Source organism: Pogona vitticeps, chromosome 2 (assembly GCF_051106095.1).
Source record: "Pogona vitticeps strain Pit_001003342236 chromosome 2, PviZW2.1, whole genome shotgun sequence".
Classification (NCBI taxonomy): domain Eukaryota; kingdom Metazoa; phylum Chordata; class Lepidosauria; order Squamata; family Agamidae; genus Pogona; species Pogona vitticeps.
The window spans coordinates 5611217-5631435 of record NC_135784.1 but is presented as its reverse complement, the minus strand read 5'-3'; the positions used below and the strand labels follow the sequence as shown (position 1 = coordinate 5631435).

General features: G+C 47.9%; 1 long non-coding RNA gene across 1 annotated transcript; it reads left to right on the top strand.

Moving 5' to 3' along the window:
• Positions 1-307: 307 nt before the first annotated feature.
• On the top strand, positions 308-8913 carry LOC144587318 (uncharacterized). Its single transcript, XR_013542473.1, has 2 exons — positions 308-608; positions 4258-8913. It is a non-coding gene; the product is annotated as an uncharacterized LOC144587318 (long non-coding RNA).
• The last annotated feature ends 11306 nt before the right edge of the window (positions 8914-20219 follow it).

The window sequence follows — 20219 nt, the reverse complement described above, 5'->3', positions numbered from 1 at the left end:
GGGGAGCCTTGGACTTTGAGGTGGGGTGGCTTTTGGGAGGATGTGCGAGGAGACCTCCAGGTTGCTCATCCCCGCAAGTGAGGAGCTCCCAGGCAGAAGCTCAGAGGCGGAGGCCGTCCTTCTCCCACTCTCGCCACCTCCCTTTTCCAGGCAGGTCGCCTTTGAGGAAAGGGAGCCCTTGGCAGGGAAGCCAGCCATCGGTTGCCGCCCCCCCCTCTCTTGCCCCCCTGAGGCCTTTGTCAAAGATTTTGATTTCTCTCAGAGAATTCAACCTCTTTCCCCAGAAAGGAGAGAGAGAGAGAGAGAGGTCCATCTCCCCCCACCGACAAAAGCCTCTCGCTTTCTCTCCGGCTGTCTGCGGGCGTCCTCCACCAATCTCTCTTTTGAGCCCCTCCCCCTCCTCCACGCCCCCTGCATCCTGGAAGGCCCGCCCCTGCCCCGCCCAGTCCGCTTGCCAGAGTGGGAACAGAGAGGGAGGAAACGGGTAGAGCGTCTCCTCGCCCAGAAGAGGAAGCAGGGTGCCTCTCTTTGTCTCTCTGTTCAGCTGTAGACGCGCTGGGATAGTGGTCTGTCTGGGCGTTTCCTGCCCCCGGAGGACATGGAAGGCGGTGAACATTTTGCAAGGGGGGGGAGGGGAGGGAGGAAGAGGAGGAGCAGGAGCAGGAGGGGTCGTGGAAGGCTTTGTCTTTGGAGGGGTGGTGTGGGGGGGGTGCATTTAAAAAAAAAAACAGCCCCATTTAACGTTCAGTCCCAGTCGCCAGCCTCTGCGCTTGCCATTCTTTGAACGCGGTGGTTTCGTCGCCTGCTTGGGGGGTTCGATCCCCCACGGCCCCCTCTTGTCTGGACGATCCATCGGGGGTCCCTTCCATTCCAGCCATTAATAAATTATTATGCAAACCTTTTATTTATACCAACCCCAGCCTCTTTTTTTCTTAGTGTTTCCCATTTGGATATATTCAAGGAAGAGACGGAATGTATGGGTGGGTGAGTGGGAGGGTTAGGATCTCACCCTCAAGGGACAGAGAGACAGTCCCTCCCCAATGTCCCCTCCGTGCAAGGCATCCGGTGGGTGACCGGTGCTCCGGCTGGGTTTTTTTTTTTTTTCTGCGAGGAGACCCCACCTCTCCCCGGCATCCTGCCTCCACCTGTTAGTGCAAAAAAAGGGAGGAGAGAAAGTCACTGGGCTCTCCCTTGAGTTTAGCCTCCTCCTGCTCAAGGTTCAAGGGGCCCCATTGGCGAAAGCTTGGGAAGGCCTGTCTAAGGCTTCCCGAGAGTCGCCCCACACCCAGATCATCAACCTCCTCCCCAGTCGAGGAAACCCAGTTGGAAGTGTGTCCTGCAGCGTGAATGGGAGTGGAGACCATTTGGGACAGACCCCGGCTCTTAGTTCAAAATGCACTCCTTCAAACCCAGATAATGAAGGGGGGGAAGATTTGGGACCAGGTGAGAGGAAGAGCGTCACAAGAAACCACTACAACTCCACCCGCCCTGCTGGGGATTGCCTGCTGCGCCCCAGAGACCCTGGGTGGACAAAGCTGGGTGGGAGGAACACGCCCAGCTTCATCTCTCTGGTAATGCAAACCAGATCGGCCAGGATCAAGTCCTGGATGGCACCCTCGACTGACCTGGCATTTAGCAGCAAGAGTGTCAACCCAGAGGGTTGGTCACCCAGCCTATTGAAACTGTTTAAATTTGGGGAAGGCTTAGGGCCAATCAACATCCTTTCCCTCCCTTCTCTCTTGCATGGGGCTGTGAATGCTTGTCCCCCATCATATCTCCCCCTGACCTGAACAAGTCCTGTAGCTGCTCCCCATTCCCCCCCTCCATACACACCCTGTGATCTTTACCATCAAAAAACATCCCTCCACAAACAGACAAAGACCAAGTGAGCAGCTTCTCTCACAGAAGAACAAAAAGAAGAAGGGAGAATTTAGGGAGGTGATGGTCCTCTTAAACCTTTTGGGACAGAGGAGTCCCGAGATAAAGCTCTCTCGAAGGCAGGGGCTCAGGTTCCTCAGTTTGACTGCACTGTGGGCACTGCAGAGGTCCTGCCTCGGCAGGTGAGGTTCTTTTTATACTTGCAGGAAGGGAACGAGACTAGTTAGGCAGCCCCCAGGTGCTGCCAAAATCCCAACATCTCCTTCCGCCAGCAGAAATTGAGGGTAGGAGGGAAGAAATGCAACCCATCAGAAGTCCCAGCTTTACACATTATACTGTAAAAGACACGACATGACCACTCGCAGGAGGGTTCTTCAGGTCCATACAGCATTAAAAAAGGGTTCACAGTTCCACTGTTGTACTGTTCAATTAGGAGGTTTTTCCTGATACTCAAAATCTGGCTCCCTGAGTGCATTAATTTGTGTCCTACATGTCTCCTCCATCATTTCTTTAAAAGAGCCAAAAGAGAGTCAGAAAACGAACCCTCACACTTAGGTAGGCAAGAATGAACAAGGGAGGAGGGGGGCTGTCCATCTGAATTTCATTCACTTTACATTAAAATGTTTCTAACTGGAAATTAATCCTTGGAGAATACCGGGTGCTTGACACGAAACTGGAAGAATGAATTACAGTGGTGCCTCGCATAGCGAGGTTAATCTGTTCTGGATTAACCTTCGCTATGGCGAAACATCGATGAACGGGATGGGGAAAGCCATTGGAATGCATTAAACATTGTTTAATGCATTCCAATAGGCTCCAAAATTCACTGTTCAGCGATGTTCCTCCATTGCGGCAGCCATTTTTGCGGCCTCGTTAAGCGAGGGGACGGAGCGAAAATGCTGCTCGCGGCCATTTTGACGCTTCTGGTGGCCATTTTGGAGCCACCGAACAGCTGATCCACGGCTTCATTTTGTGAAGATCGGTAAGCGAAATGCTTACCGATCTTCGCAAAGCGATTTTTGCCCATAGGGGCCATCGGTATGCGATCGCATTTGCGATTGCAAAAACGGCCTCGTTATGCGGATTCGTCGTTCTACGGTGCACTCGGTAAGCAAGGCACCACTGTATTCTGCAGGTGTCCTCAGCCCAGACACCTGCAGAATCACTTCGCATTTCTCCTCCTCCTTCTCCCAATCCCCTTAGCCCTTCTCTTATGTTTGCCTTATAAAAATGTATACTTTTGTATCTGTGGCGCACTTCTTCTCTGCATATTTCTGTGGGTGAAGTTTGTGTCTACAGTCAACCCTCGACTTATGAACGGCCCTAGTTGTGAACAATTCAACTTACAAACTGCTCCGATGGGGAAATAAGGAACTCGACATGCAAAATTCCCTCGAGTTATGAACAGAAAAAAAGTGCCCCGCTCCCTCCCCGCCTCTCAGTTGAGGGGAAAAAAAGATCAGAAACTTTAAAATAAATAAAAGAAAGTCATTTACCAGGCCTTGGTAGCCCCCAAACCGCAGGAAAAAGAGCACCAAACAACTAAAAGACGGGAGCCTGGCAGCCATTTTGTGTTCTTCTCAGCTCCTGCCCCCCCTCTCCCCGCCTAACAGCTGATCGGTTGGCTCTTAAGAGGCTTCCGGAGGCTTGCTCAGCACCTAAAACGGCTGGGGAATAAAGCTGGAAATAAGAAATTGCTGGTTGTTGTGGGTTTTTCGGGCTCTTTGGCCGTGTTCTGAAGGTTGTTCTGAACGTTTCGCCAGTCTCTGTGGCCAGCATTTTCAGAGGACAGCACAAAAAATAGCTGCTTTTCCCTTGCCCCCTGGAAGGCTTCTGAAAGCAGGTGGGAGCTTTCAGAAGAGCAAGGACAGGACAGGACCATTTGTAGGAGGGTTCTTGAGGTATATGCAGAGTTCAAATAGGGGTTCACCATTCCCATGAAAGGATTTGACCCCTTCAAAGACATCCCGGTTTTCAGGCAAATTGGCTGGATCAGTCCCTGCCCACTCAACTCAGCTTCACCTACAGCCCTCAAATCGTTTCTCTGGCGCACCTCCTTTCCCTGCGTGTATTAACAGGGAAGCAAAGTCTGTTGTTTTCTGCTTCCCATCATCCTTACTAGCTAACTTGAATGACTGACTTTTTCTCTCAGAGTCTGTGAGAGGCCCCTCCATCTTCTTCCTCCTCTTTCCCTCCTCGTTGTTTCTTCATTAGCTGCCTTTCCATTTAACATTTTCTGCTTTCCAAAGGAGAGAGAGAGATGGCGATGTATCTCCACATGATATGAAAACTACAAAGCCAGGCACTGTTAGGAAATGTCTTTTCTTTGCTTTATCTAATATTCCTCCAGACCAATTCATTTTCTTTTCTCCAAGACAGTGGTTGAAAGTGAGCAAATCTCCTCTTACTTGTCTCTGGACCAAAAGGGAATAAGTCAATTTCAAATCCCTCTTAACATTTCAAAGGTAAGCCTTTCTTTATTCATACCATAAAATCATAGCATTGGAAGAAATCTGTGAGGCCATACAGCCCAATCACCAGCTCAATGGAGAAATTAAAGTGTATCTGACAGATGGCCCAGTTTTACCTCAGCCTCTAGTTCCACTGTTGTACTGCTGAATTTGTTAAAAGGTTTTTCCTGTTACTCAATCAAAATCTGGCCCCCTGAGTGCATTGATTTGTGTCCTACACTCTGGTAGGCTGAGAACAGATCCTGCCTCTCTAGCAGATAACCTTTCAAGTATTTGAAGAGTGTGTTCATATCACCCTTCACTCTTCTTTCCTGAAGGCTAAACATCCCCAGTTCTTTTAAGTCTCCCCTCCTGGTCTCTGGTTTCTAATTCCTCCTCATTTGTCCTAACTGTCCCCCCCTTGAGCCTGTTCCCGTTGGTAGGCATCTTCTTAAAAGGCAGAAGTGGACGCCGTAGTCTATAGGAGGCCTAGCAATTGCCGAGTAGGGTGGAAGGAAGACCTGACGTGATGTGGAGACGACACCCCTATGAATGCAGCTCAAAAGAGCCTTCATTTTTTTGCAGCTGATTTGCATAATAACAGAAAGGTAGTCAATTCCCCATCACAAATAGGAAACAGCAGGCAGATATTAGACTTTTTCAATGTTTCCAGCATTTTTTATGAAGTAAAAGACTTTTCCTGCCAGCTGCGTGGCTTTAAGAATATACAGGTGTCTGTTCAGAAAAGTGAAAGAACTACACTCTTCAGCCACAGATTCCCTCTGTGGAGATTAGAGTGGAGGAGACCAAGTGGTTCTATGTACCTCAATTGTTTTAAATTTACTTATAAGAGTATTTTAGCAATGGTTTTATGCAGTTTGAACTATGGAAATTATTGTTCTTGATGAGCCCAGCTGCAAAGTTTTGTGATACTAGATGGGATGTTTCCCCAAAAATAAAACCAAACCTGTAAATAAGCCCTAGTATGATTTTTCAGAATGCTCACAATATAAGCCCTACCCCACCCTAAAAATCCCCAGTTAAGTGAAACTCCACCCTCTACCATTGTGCAACAACCAGAAGAAGATAACATGACTGTATTTGAATAAATTTAAAGTGTTATACATGAAAAAAACCTGAAAATAAGCCCTAATGTGTATTTTGGAGCAAAAATTAATATAAGACCCAGTCTTATTTTTGGGGGGAAACGGTATTCAAAAGAAATCAATAAGCATTTCTTTTTAAAATGAGTTGTGAGAGTGAGAAGACAGAAACGATATTGTCATATCTGAACCATCACACCTTTGAGCATATAATCAAAAGAAAACATATTTACACCTTGTAGATCAAGTGACTGGCTGTGATGTTCAGGCACTACGTATGAATACAAAACTATATTCTGTGCACCTGCGCTTGGATGGTGTGTACATAGAGATATCACAATAGCATTAAAAATGCTCCATAACTTTAATTTGTTCCTATAAAAAGATGAGAAAATGAACCATTTCTGGTTCGTCTCTCTATTTTTCCTCTTTCTGGCCAGACTTGTTTGGCAGTTCAGCCTCTGCCTGGCTTCTCTGTCCTCTGTGCCTTGGCTCTCCTGGCCTGCCTGCAGGAACACTGCCCAGGAGGCGAAGTGCTCCTTTCCATGGCTTGCTCTTACATTCGCTGAGGAGGGAAGAGCGAGAGAGAGTCAAGGTGCCTCTGACCCCTTTCCCCAACCTCTAGCACCAAAGGGACGGTTCTGCCATGCATAACCCCATATTTGAGTACTCCCAAGATCCTTCTCACCTCTCCCGGGGGGGGGAAGGGGAGTGACTTTCTGGGTAGGCAGTACTGCAAACGTCGACATTTCAAAGAGTTCTACCTTTTATCTCTTGACTCTCTAGCATTCCAGTCCCCTATAATAACAAGAACTTCTTTCTTTGTTGTCAGGGTTTTCTTGACAAAGATACTGGAGTATCTCCACTGTGACCTGTCCGTCTTGGGTGTCCCTGCATGGCATAGCCCATAGCCTCTCTGAATTACTCAAGCCCCTTTGCCATGACAAGGCAGCAATCTGTAAAGGGAATTTAGACAGTTAGGGTTGCTTAAAAGTTTGAATTATTCTTCTGTAGTGGTTGTCTGTAAAAAAAAAATTAAACAAATTTCCTCATCATCCTCTTGGAACTGTAGCAGCTGCAGTACCTCCCTCCCTCCCTCTTCAGAGGAAAAACAAGCCACCCTGCCCAGAAAGAAGCCAAAGGAACGAAAGGGGGGTGAGAAAAGATAGAAAGAAGAAGAAGCCCGTGTGGTGAAGAAAAAGGAAACAGAGCAAAAGGTTTCCTTGGCAAAAGCTCTCCCGAGGCATTTGTCCTCCAGCCCCATCACCACTTGGGCTGAACCATAGGGAAGACGTGGTTTCAAAGTAAGAGTTGTCTTTCTCTTTTAGAACCTGTCACCGCAAAGCCTGTGATCCTGATCCCGTTTTTGGACAGAGGTCCCAAGGGAGAAGCCAGGATTTTGCAGGGGTTCTGTGGTGAGATCCAGAGAGAGACCCACAACTTCTGCCAGAACCTGTAGGCAGTCATGCTCTGGAGCCATCTCTGGCAGGGGCAGAAGGGTAGACACTAAAGTAACATGGTCCTGTTCAAGAGGACAGATGCATATCGAGCGAAGCAGGTGGATGTGGCCCAGGCTGGAAGCTTCTCTTCCAGGAGAGCTGGAACAGAAATGGGGATTATGCAAACTTGGCAAGACCAGATGAACCTTCAGTCATCGAATCCAAGGGGATAATCCCACATACATGGAAAGAGGCACATATTTCATTAATACATAAAGAAGGGACCGAAAAGAACAAAATCAAGAATTATAGACCAATCTCGCTATTAAATGTTGATTATAAGATCTTTACAACCATCTGGGCTTCAAGATTAAAGGAAATATTAGGAGAAATAATACATAAAGACCAAACAGGTTTCCTCCCCAAAAGGAAATTGTCATCAAACATAAGGACGATAATAGACATTTTAGAATATTATGAGCTTCATCCAGGAAAGCAGATGATGTTGATATTTTTAGATGCAGAAAAAGCCTTCGACAATGTTAACTGGGACTTTATGATACTGCAACTAAAGGAAATGGGAGTGGAAGGAAAATTCCTACAAACAATTAAAGCAATATATTCTGAGCAAGAAGCCAAGATCAAGGTCAATGGGAATTTAACAGAGAGCATACTGATTGAACAAGGCACAAGACAGGGCTGTCCGTTATCTCCCCCCTTATTCATATTAACGTTGGAAATTCTAAATAGACAAATAAGAGCTAACGAAGGAGTCAAAGGCCTCAAAATTAGAGGAGAAGAATTCAAGGTACAAGCCTACGCAGACGATCTGGTAATAATATTTGAGGACCCGCAGGATGGCCTAAAGGAAGTATTAAGAATTATAGAAGAATATGGTCAAGTAGCAGGTCTCCAAATCAATTATCAAAAAAACAAAAGTTATGATCAAAAACATAAAGAAAGAAGAAGCTGGAAAACTGTTGAGAGAAATTAACTTTGAAGTAGTTCAAAAAATTAAATATTTAGGAGTTATTATCACTAAAAAACCCAGCAATTTAATGAAAGAGAATTATCTTAGAATACAGAAGGAAATGCAGAAGAATCTGGAAGATTGGAGCAAGCTTCAAATATCGTTGATGGGAAGAATTGCAACGATAAAAATGATGATTTTGCCTAAACTATTATTCCTTTTCCAAAATCTACCAATACTTATGAACTTTAAATACTTTAAAGAACTGGATTGCCTGACAACTAAATTTATATGGAATACTAAGAAACCAAGAATAAAACTTAGGCTATTACAGGATTTGAAAGAAAGGGGTGGTGTAGGGCTCCCAAATTGGTTATTATACTATACGGCGTGTGCAATGACATGGATAAAAGAATGGATAACCCTGGTAAATCAAAGATTATTGAAATTAGAGGGGTATGAATTAAGTATGGGGTGGCATGCATATGTGTGGTATGGGAAAGATAAGGAACAATCTCATTTTACGGAACATATTGTAAGGAAAGCTTTGGGTCTAGTCTGGTATAAATTTCGAGCACAAACATACAAAAAAATCCAACTGTGGGTAGCCCCCATAGAGGCATTTTCGATGAAAGTGATGAATCAGAAAGGGATGTTGCTAAATTACAAAGAATTGCTTAATAGAGAACAAAAGCTAAAAAGCAAACAAGAATTAGAGGAATTAGGGGTGGCAACAGACTGGTGGTCGCTGAACAAACTAGAATCAAGATACAGAAAAGATAGAATTTTGGGCTTTTTTGAAGGTGAAGTACAGGTAGATAAACTCTGGATCCACTCTGATGAGAAAATAATAAAGAAAATGTATACATATCTATTGGAATATGAAATGGAGGATGAGAGAGTGAAGGAGACAATGATAAGATGGGCAAGGGACTTTGGTTATAATATTGACATTGATCACTGGACAATGATGTGGAAAGACTGTTATAAAATGATTAAGCCAGTTAATTTAAGAGAAAATACCCTCAAAATGTTTTATAGATGGCATCACACTCCCATAAAGCTGGCAAAAATGTCAGAAGGAAGCAGCAATATCTGTTGGAAATGTAAAAAAAAAAAGGGATCTTATTACCATATGTGGTGTGTGTGTGTTTAGTCGTTTAGTCGTGTCCGACTCTTCGTGACCCCATGGACCAGAGCACGCCAGGCCCTCCTGTCTTCTACTGCCTCCCGGAGTTGTGTCAGGTTCATGTTGGTTGCTTCGCAGACACTGTCCAGCCATCTCATCCTCGGTCGTCCCCTTCTCCTCTTGCCATCACACCTTCCTAACATCAAGGTTTTTTCCAAGGACTCTTTTCTTCTCATGAGATGGCCAAAGTACTGGAGCCTCAGCTTCAGAATCTGTCCTTCAAGTGAGCATTCAGGGTTGATTTCCTTTAGAACTGATAGGTTTGTTCTCCTTGCAGTCCAGGGGATTCTCAAGAGTCTCCTCCAGCACCACAATTCAAAGGCATCAATTCTTCGGCAGTCAGCTTTCTTTATGGTCCAGCTCTCACTTCCATACATCACGACAGGAAAAACCATAGCTTTGACTATTCGGACTTTTGTTGGCAAGGTGATGTCTCTGCTTTTCAAGATGCTGTCAAGATTTGTCATCGCTTTCCTCCCAAGAAGAAGGCGCCTTTTAATTTCAGGGCTGCTGTCTCCATCTGCAGTGATCATGGAGCCCAGGAAGATAAAATTTGACACTGCCTCCATATCTTCCCCTTCTATTTCCCAGGAGGTGATGGGACCAGTGGCCATGATCTTAGTTTTTTTGATGTTGAGTTTCAGACCGTTTTTTGCACTCTCCTCTTTCACTCTCATTACAAGGTTCTTTAATTCCTCCTCACTTTCTGCCATCAGAGTGGTATCATCTGCGTATCGGAGGTTGTTGATATTTCTTCCGGCAATCTTAATTCCAGCTTGGGTTTCTTCCAGTCCAGCCCTCCGCATGATGTATTCTGCATATAAGTTAAACAAGCTGGGGGACAATATACAGCCTTGCCGTACTCCTTTCCCAATTTTGAACCACTCAGTTGTTCCATGACCAGTTCTAACTGTTGCTTTCTGTCCCACATATAGGTTTCTCAGGAGACAGATAAAGTGGTTAGGCACTCCCATTTCTTTAAGAACTTGCCATAGTTTGCTGTGGTCCACACAGTCAAAGGCTTACGCATAGTCAATGAAGCAGAAGTAGATATTTTTCTGGAACTCTCTGGCTTTCTCCATAATCCAGCGCAAGTTAGCAATTTGGTCTCGAGTTCCTCTGCCTCTTCGGAATCCAGCTTGTACTTCTGGGAGTTCTCGGTCCACATACTGCTGAAGCCTACCTTGTAGGATTTTGAGCATAACCTTGCTAGCGTGCGAAATGAGTGCAATTGTACGGTAGTTGGAGCATTCTTTGGCACTGCCTTTCTTTGGGATTGGGATGTAGACTGATCTTTTCCAGTCCTCTGGCCACTGTTGAGTTTTCCAAACTTGCTGGCATATTGAATGTAGCACCTTAACAGCATCATCTTTCAAGATTTTAAATAGTTCAACTGGAATGCCATCACCTCCACTGGCCTTGTTGTTAGCCAGGCTTTCTAAGGCCCACTTGACTTCGCTCTCCAGGATGTCTGGCTCAAGGTCAGCAACTACATTGTCTGGGTTGTCCGGGATATCCAAATCTTTCTGATATAATTCCTCTGTGTATTCTTGCCACCTCTTCTTGACGTCTTCTGCTTCTGTTAGGTCCTTCCCATTTTTGTCTTTTATCATGTTCATCTTTGCGCAAAATGTTCCTCTAATATGTCCAATTTTCCTGAACAGATCTCTGGTCTTCCCTTTTCTGTTATCTTCCTCTATTTCTTTGCATTGTTCATTTAAGAAGGCCCTCTTGTCTCTCCTTGCTATTCTTTGGAAGTCTGCATTCAAGTTTCTGTAACTTTCCCTATCTCCCTTGCATTTTGCTTCCCTTCTCCTCTCTGCTATTTCTAAGGCCTCGTTGGACAGCCACTTTGCTTTCTTGCATTTCCTTTTCTTTGGGATGGTTTTCGTTGCTGCCTCCTGGACAATGTTACGAGCCTCTATCCAAAGTTCTTCAGGCACTCTGTCCACCAAATCTAGTTCCTTAAATCTGTTCTTTACTTCCACTGTGTGAGGCTCCCAAGGTGGAAGCCATGGTTGGAGTGCCGCTGCTCTTGAAGAATAGCAGCCAGACCCAGACTTCCCCCCCACCATCCCCACCGCGATGGGAGGAGAAAGGAGTGGAAACCCCTGACTGGGGAGCAGAGTGCGGCGGAACCCTCACCCTAAACAAGGGGGTAGATACCCGCGACTTAGAAGAGGACATGAAGGGGTTAAGAATTGCCCGCGAAATGGGACGGTTTCAGGCGGGAAAGAGGGGGGAGGAGATAGAGGCAGGGATGGGAGATATAAGGGGAAGACCGAGGGATATTCCGGGCGGTTGGGAGTGGGTGTGGATGGAGGATCCGTGGACCCACAAGTGGGAACAAGTCCGGGTGCCACATGAAGAAGCAGAGAGACGCCGGCAACTGGGGCTGAAGCCTCGTCCGTCTTACTGGGGTGAGACGGAGGCGAAAGAGTGGCGTAGGAAGCTAAGGGAGGAGCGGGAGGCTGTGGCTCGAGAGCTGGAAAGGAAACGCCAATGGCACATCGCCGAACTGAGGAAGCTGGGGGGCTACCCGGGCCCTGGGGCTACACCCTAGAAGATGGATCCTCCTGGGACGGTTGGAGCGGAGACGAGGAGACCTTACCCTTAATATCCCTGGAAGAAGAAGCGAACCCTGGACCGGGACCTGTGCCGCCTTCAACAGGTCCCTGGAACCCAGAGAACTCTAACCCCTTTGTACATAGTTTATGGACTCCTCCCAAGCAGAACCTGGGTCTCCAAACGTCCCTGAACCCGTTTATGGGAACCGTTACTGATGATGTTAAAGTTGAAATAAACACGTTGCCGTTTGACTTTCCACAAGAGTCTCGTCCGTTTGTGGGAGAAGGGACAGCCCGCCTACACGAACCCTCACATATTGGCGCCCAACGCGGGGGGCTGTCAGCCACGCAAGAAACGGAAGGATGGATACGACAAATAACGGAAGGGCAAGAAGCATTGATGAAACAACTGGCGGATCAGCAGAAGCTCATCATAGATCAACTAAGCAGAACACAAATAGGGTCGTCGGCCAAGACACCAGCTACAGAAGGAAGAGGGGTAATCGCACACCGCCCACCGATTAAACTCCAAAAGATGGGTCCCCAAGACGACCCGGCGGCGTTCCTGAATATATTTGAACGAGTGGCGGTGTCGGCACAATGGCCGAAGGACCAGTGGGCTCTAATTGTCACACCTTACCTGACGGGCTTGCCTCAGGAAATAGTGGACACGTTAGACCCAGAGGACGCAGGGGATTATGAAAAGGTCAAAACGGCGATCCTCAACACACTGAATCTGAATGAAGAGGCCTACCGCAGACGGTTTAGGGAATTGAGACTGAAGCCGGGCATACACCCACGAACGGTGGCGCAAAAGATGCGAGTAAACGCCACGAGATGGGTACAACCGAAGGGAAAAACGGCAGAACAGGTGTTAGAATTAATGATACTGGAACAATTGGTATCAACACTGAGCTCCGGACCCAGGAACTGGGTAGTGAAACACAAACCCACATCGGTAGAGGGCGCTGTGACGTTACTAGAGGACTATCTAGGAGCAGAAGATCCATGGTCAAATCGCCCTGCAGCAGGGGGAGAGAAACCCCGGAGCAAGGACAAGATGGCGGAGGCGGTAAACGCAGGAGCTCCACGAGGAACCCCGATGGCGACTCCAAAAAAGCAAGGCCCCGACCGTATCGAGTATGTGAACTCAACCGGGTCGCGAATCCCTCGCCCAACAATCACGACAGACCCGGCGAAGAGCAAGCTAGCCCCCACCTGGAACCAGGGAAAAGAAAAAATGACCGCCTGCTTCGGCTGCGGCCAGTTCGGCCACATCAGAAAATTCTGCCCGGCCGAAGAATATGCGTGGGCCAACATTTACGCGAATGCCGCTAAGGTGGGTGAGAAGTTCCATCCCGGGTGGGTGGTGACTGCCGAGGTTAATGGACAGAGAAAAAGGGCCCTAATAGACACTGGGTGCACCCGGTCGCTGGTACGAGAGCTGGAGGGACCGAGACTAGGGGAAACGGTGGTAGTAAGGTGCATCCACGGGGACGCCAAAGAATATGATACGGCCAGGGCAAACGTGACTATCGGAACCCAGGAGGCAACCTTGGAGGTGGGAGTTGTTCCCGGCTTAACCCGCGAGATGTTGTTGGGCAGGGACTGGCCAGGCCTGGAGGACCTGGCACGACGAGCAGAAGACGGACTGGTTGGCGAACGAGACGAGGGAGAAGGGGAAGGAGAGATAATGCAGTTGTCCAGAGATCAAGTAAGGGGCCTGCAACAAGATGATCCTTCCCTAAGGCCTTGTTTCCAAAAAGCCAACCCCGAAGGGGAAACCCCGGTGAATGGGGAAGGGTTTGAGGTGCGACGAGGACTGTTGTATCAGATACGAAGAGGGGAACAGGGGGAGGAGTCAACCCTGGTAGTCCCCGACCACTTGAGGAGCTGGGTAATGCACTGGGCCCATGATTTGCCAGTGGCCGGTCATTTGGCCACACAGAAAACGTTGGCCCGCATCCGCCAAAGGTTCTTTTGGCCAGACATGGTGAAGCACGTTGAAGAATATTGCAAATCCTGTCCCAAATGCCAGCTAACGCAACCTAAGACTGGCCCGGGGGCGGGCCTGGTGCCCATGCCGTTGGTGGATAGGCCCTTTGACCGCATTGCCATGGACATTGTGGGACCCCTGACCAAATCGGAAGGGGGGCATCAGTACGTGTTGGTGATAATTGACTATGCGACGAGATATCCAGAGGCCCTCCCATTGAGGTCAACAACGGCGAAAGTGCTGGCCAAAGAGCTTTTGGGGGTATTTTCAAGGGTGGGGTTCCCGAAGGAGGTACTAACGGACCAGGGAACCAATTTCATGAGCTTAAGGTTTAAGCAAATGTGGGAACTATTAGGGGTCAAGCCCCTCCGGACTTCCATTTATCATCCCCAGGCCAACGGCTTGGTAGAAAGGTTCAACCGGACTCTGAAGGGGATGTTGAGAAAAGTGGCGATGGAACACCCCAAGAAATGGCATATGTTTGTTAACCCTCTAATGTTTGCAGTGCGAGAAGCCCCTCAATCCTCGACGGGTTTCTCGCCATTTGAATTGTACGGGAGGAAACCTAGGGGGGTGCTGGACCTCATCCGGGAAAAATGGGAGGAGGGAGAAGATGCTTCACGGAATGCCCTGCAGCAAATAGTAGAGATGAGAAATAACTTGAAATTGGCCTGGGAGGTGGCTCAAGAAAATCTAACCCAAACCCAGGGAAAACAGAAAGAGCGCTATGACAGGAAGGTGAAACCTAGAGAATTTGAAACAGGACAAAGAGTATTAGTGTTGTTGCCTACCGAGACTTCTAAATTTCTGGCAAAATGGCACGGGCCGTATGAAGTGGTGAGACGGCTCAGTGAAGTGGATTATGAAGTAGAAACCCCAGATAGAAAAAGGAAAAGGCAGGTTTTTCATGTAAACCTACTAAAAGCGTGGGTAGACCGTGAATGCTTCTTCGATGGAGAGACGGATGAGGAATTGGGGCCAGAAGTAAGCCAAATGCAGGAGGAGGAAGAAATCACTGTGGGCAAACTCCTGGACCCCACCCAAAAGGAGCAAGCCCTCTCCTTGAAAGATGAATTTCCCCAGGTGTTTTCTAAGGTCCCGGGTCAAACGAATCTGGTGGAGCACCACATTGAAACTGACCCTGGGGTGGTGGTAAGGGAGAACGGTAGAACGTGGCCCCACCATGTAAAGGCTCTAATAGAAAAAGAAGTAGAAGACATGTTGAGTATTGGGGTTATAGAACCTGCTAAGGGCCCATGGCGCAGCTTCCCTGTCATTGTACCCAAACCCGATGGGTCCCTGAGGTTCTGTGTGGATTTTAGAAAGGTTAATGCGGTCTCTAAGTTTGACGCGTATCCCATGCCCAAGGTGGGAGATTTGCTGGATAAATTAGGGAATGCCCGGTACCTGAGCTCGATCGATTTAACTAAAGGATATTGGCAGATTCCGGTGAGGGCCCAGGATAGAGAGAAAACGGCCTTTTGCACCCCTAAGGGGCTCTTCCAATTCGTTAAAATGCCATTCGGGCTGCATGGGGCGGCTGCGACCTTCCAAAGGCTTATGGATCGGCTGTTGGAGTCGCACAGGGACTGGGCCGCGGCGTATATAGATGACATCATTGTTTTCAGCACCAGTTGGGAAGAACACCTAACCCACTTACGGAGGGTCCTCAAGGAATTGAGGAAGGCTGGCCTAACCGTCAACCCCAAAAAATGCAAAATTGGTGTAGATAAAGTAGAGTACCTCGGCTTTAAAGTAGGGCAAGGCGAGGTACAGCCGCAGGAGGAAAAGGTGACTAAGATTTCACGGTGGTATAAGCCGCGTACCAAGAAGGAGGTGCAGCAATTCTTGGGCCTGATTGGCTATTACAGGCAATTCATACCTCAGTTCGCATCCATAGCTGCCCCCCTCACTGACCTTACCAGAAAAGGGGCTTCAGTTAAGGTGAAATGGGGGCCCGCCCAGGAAAGGGCTTTCGAGACCTTGAAGGGGATAATATGCGAACTGCCCATCAGGTTCTCCCCTGATTTCAGCTACCCCTTCGTCCTATTTACCGATGCTTCGGATAGGGGTTTGGGGGCAGTATTGTCCCAGGTTAGGGAAGGTAAAGAATATCCTATACTATATTTGAGCCGGAAGTTAAAACCCCGGGAAGAAAGATATGCTGTTATAGAAAAAGAGGCGCTAGCCATAAGGTGGGCCACCCACACCTTAAAGTATTACCTCCAGGGAGCCCCCTTCACCTTGGTGACAGACCACGCCCCCCTACAATGGTTAAACCGCATGAAGGAAACAAACCCAAGGCTTACCCGCTGGTACCTAGCGTTGCAACCCTATTCTTTCAAGGTCCAATACCGCAAGGGTAAGGAACACTCTAACGTAGATTATTTTTCCCGGCAGGGTCCGTGGGCGCGGAGCGAGGAAGAGCAAGCGGCACTCTCGGATGGGGGGGGTATGTGAGGCTCCCAAGGTGGAAGCCATGGTTGGAGTGCCGCTGCTCTTGAAGAATAGCAGCCAGACCCAGACTTCCCCCCCACCATCCCCACCGCGACGGGAGGAGAAAGGAGTGGAAACCCCTGACTGGGGAGCAGAGTGCGGCGGAACCCTCACCCTAAACAAGGGGGTAGATACCCGCGACTTAGAAGAGGACATGAAGGGGTTAAGAATTGCCCGCGAAACGGGACGGTTTCAGGCGGGAAAGAGGGGGGAGGAGATAGAGGCAGGGATGGGAGATATAAGGGGAAGACCGAGGGATATTCCGGGCGGTTGGGAGTGGGTGTGGATGGAGGATCCGTGGACCCACAAGTGGGAACAAGTCCGGGTGCCACATGAAGAAGCAGAGAGACGCCGGCAACTGGGGCTGAAGCCTCGTCCGTCTTACTGGGGTGAGACGGAGGCGAAAGAGTGGCGTAGGAAGCTAAGGGAGGAGCGGGAGGCTGTGGCTCGAGAGCTGGAAAGGAAACGCCAATGGCACATCGCCGAACTGAGGAAGCTGGGGGGCTACCCGGGCCCTGGGGCTACACCCTAGAAGATGGATCCTCCTGGGACGGTTGGAGCGGAGACGAGGAGACCTTACCCTTAATATCCCTGGAAGAAGAAGCGAACCCTGGACCGGGACCTGTGCCGCCTTCAACAGGTCCCTGGAACCCAGAGAACTCTAACCCCTTTGTACATAGTTTATGGACTCCTCCCAAGCAGAACCTGGGTCTCCAAACGTCCCTGAACCCGTTTATGGGAACCGTTACTGATGATGTTAAAGTTGAAATAAACACGTTGCCGTTTGACTTTCCACAAGAGTCTCGTCCGTTTGTGGGAGAAGGGACAGCCCGCCTACACGAACCCTCACACACTGTGTATTCATAAGGGATTTGGTTTAGATTGTACCTGAGTGGCCCAGTGGTTTTTCCTAATCTCTTCAGTCTAAGCTTGAATTTTGCTATGAGAAGCTGATGATCAGAACCGCAGTCAGCTCCAGGTCTTGTTTTTGCTGACTGTATAGAGCTTCTCCATCTTTGGCTGCAGAGAATATAATCAATCTGATTTCGATATTGCCCATCTGGTGATTTCCATGTATGGAGTCGCCTCTTGTGTTGTTGGAAAAGAGTGTTTGTGATGACCAGCTTATTCTCTTGACAAAACTGTATTAGCCTTTGTCCTGCTTCGTTCTGAACTCCAAGGCCAAACTTCCCTGTTGTTCCTTTTATCTCTTGGCTCCCTACTTTAGCATTCCAGTCCCCTAGAATGAGAAGAACATCTTTCTTTGGTGTCAGTTCTAGAAGGTGTTGTAAATCTTCATAGAATTGTTCAATTTCAGTCTCCTCAGCAATGCTGGTTGGTGCATAAACTTGGATTATTGTGATGTTGAATGGTCTGCCTTGGATTCGTATTGACATCATTCTATCATTTTTGAGATTGCATCCCATTACAGCTTTTCCCACTCTTTTGTTGACTATGAGGGCTACTCCATTCCTTCTACGGGATTCTTGCCCACAATAGTAGATATGATAATCATCTGAGCTGAATTCGCCCATTCCTGTCCATTTTAGTTCACTGATGCCCAGGATGTCGATGTTTATTCTTGTCATCTCCTGTTTGACCACCTCCAGCTTCCCAACGTTCATAGATCTTACATTCCAGGTTCCTATGCAGTATTTTTCTTTGCAGCATTGGATTTTCCTTTCACTTCCAGGCACGTCCACAGCTGAGCGTCCTTTCAGCTTTGGCCCAACCACTTCATTAGCTCTGGAGCTACTTGTACTTGTCCTCCGCTCTTCCTCAGTAGCATGTTGGACGCCTTCCGACCTGAGGGGCCCATCTTCCAGCGTCATATCTTTTAGCCTTTTGTTTCTGATCATGGGGCGTTCTTGGCAAAGATACTGGAGTGGCTTGCCATTTCCTACTCCAGGTGGATTGCGTTTAGTCGGAACTCTCCACTATGTCCTGTCCGTCTTGGGTGTCCCTGCACGGCATAGCCCATAGCTTCTCTGAGTTACTCAAGCCCCTTCGCCACGACAAGGCAGCAATCCATGAAGGAAACAGCAATCCATGAAGGAGCAGCAATCCATATGTGGTGGTCATGTGAAAAAGCCAGGGCCTCTTGGTCACAGTTGTGGGATATGATACAGGGAATTATGCAAAGGAAACTAAATTTTAAACCTGAAATAGCATTGTTAAGCATTATGCCAGAGATTACTGATAAGAAAGTTAAATATTGTTTGATGTATATACTGATAGCAGCTAGAACACTCTGGGCCCAAAAATGGAAAAGTGAGGAGGTACCTACAATGGAGGAGTACCTGAAGAAGCTGTTGGACATTATAGAACTGGACACACTATCAGAAGCACTACGAGATCAACCAAGAGACTATGCAAAACAAAGCTGGAACTTAATATATGTTTGGGCCCAGGGTCAGATATGAAGATAGGGTAATGTGGTTGGTGAACTGTGTTGGTTCTTTTTTCCTTTTTCTTCGTATCTTTTGTTTTTCCCTCAGCTGTGTTTGTTTATGTTTTAATGCTCTCTGAAATTTGGGAAAGTTGATCTGTATTGAGGTCTGAACCCTTGTCCTCAAAGGGGGGAGGGTGTGGGGTAGTTTGTAATCCAAATTAACAATAATAATAATAATAAAAAGAAAGAAAGAAAAGGATGAACCTTCAGAGCATTCTTGTGGTCCTGCCTTTCCAGTCATCGTATGAAATAGGGATCTGAGCAAAGAAACCCATAGCTAGTGCAATCTTTACTCAGAAATAAAGCGTGAAAGTACATGGATTTTTCCAACAACATGCAAGGCGTATGTTGGAAAAGAGATTGCGTCCCAGAGACTTTGTCTTTGGAGTGGTGGGGATGGGGTGCATTTTTAAAACCAGTCCCATTTCCCGTGCAAGCTGGTCCCATCTGCTCTGCTTGGCATGCTTTGGAGGAACACCGGGGTTTTGTCGCCTGGTTGGGGGTTTCGATCCCCTCCACACATTGTCCCCTTGACTGGACGCTCCATAGGGTTCCTTCCAGTCCAGCCGTACCATCTGGGAAGGGATTTTTTTTTCTTATTTTCCATTAGTCTCATCCCAAATGTCTTTCTTTGTGCCTTCCATGCTCTTTTTCCATCTAACTACAGTATTCCATAAAATTATTCTCCCCCATGTAATTTTTCCCACACGTCCTGGCTTTGTAACTGTGTTCTGTGATCTGTCCAGGGAGGAACTGTCCAGTTTCTCTTCATGCCTCCAACTGCATAACTACAGGTATCAGTTTTCAGCGGCACATGTTGTGTCTCCAACCTTAATGCTGAAAAACCAAGTGTGACGCTTGTAGGGGACACCCTGCCTTCCCATATATGTAATGGTCTTAGCCTGGACCAATGGGAGCTGTTGGGAGGCGGAGCCAGAGAAGCCAGAAGGGAGGGGTGAGTCGGAAAAGAGAGGTTTGGTCCTTTGGAGGGAGTTTTGTCAGAGAGAGAGTCAGAGATGAGGGACTGAAGGAGAAGCGAGTCTGTGGCTGTTAGGGTTGGGGTGCCAGAGTCAGGAGGTAAAGGAGACAGTAAAGAGGGTGGAACTGATAGAGAACTGAGAGAGTTAAGAGTGAAACGAGTTACTACTAATCTAATGAATACATTAAAGTCTGTGGAGAATCAATATTATAATCAATAAACCTGTCTTGTTCAACTTGATCCTCAGCTTGGACCTCAATCTTCGTAATTGAAGAGTGTCGACAGGGGGTGTCAACTGGTGGCAGCGTAAAGGGAGGGAAGGTGCCGTGGGGCCTCGTGAAAGCACCCGAGGGCCCGTGAGAGGCGCGTCACAATAGGCGTCAGCTCGTGGGATACATACCGTCAGCCCGTGGTTTGGTGGAACAAGCAGGGGCCACGTGGGTAGACATCAAGAGTCAAAAGCTTCCACGCTGCAGGGGTGACTTGCCTCGGCTTCCATTTTAACTCCGGTGGTCTGAAGGCCCTGACCTTTGCCTTTGCATCCCCTGCTGTTCCTTTCCTCCCTCCCTCTCTCCGCTCCCCCTTTCAGGCTTCATCTCTCCTGGGCGCTTTTTGGGCTCCCCTTCCCAGCAGGGCTCGGCCACTTCTGCACCACCAGAGAATCTCAGCCAAACCCCGAAAGGGAGGTGGGAAAAGGACA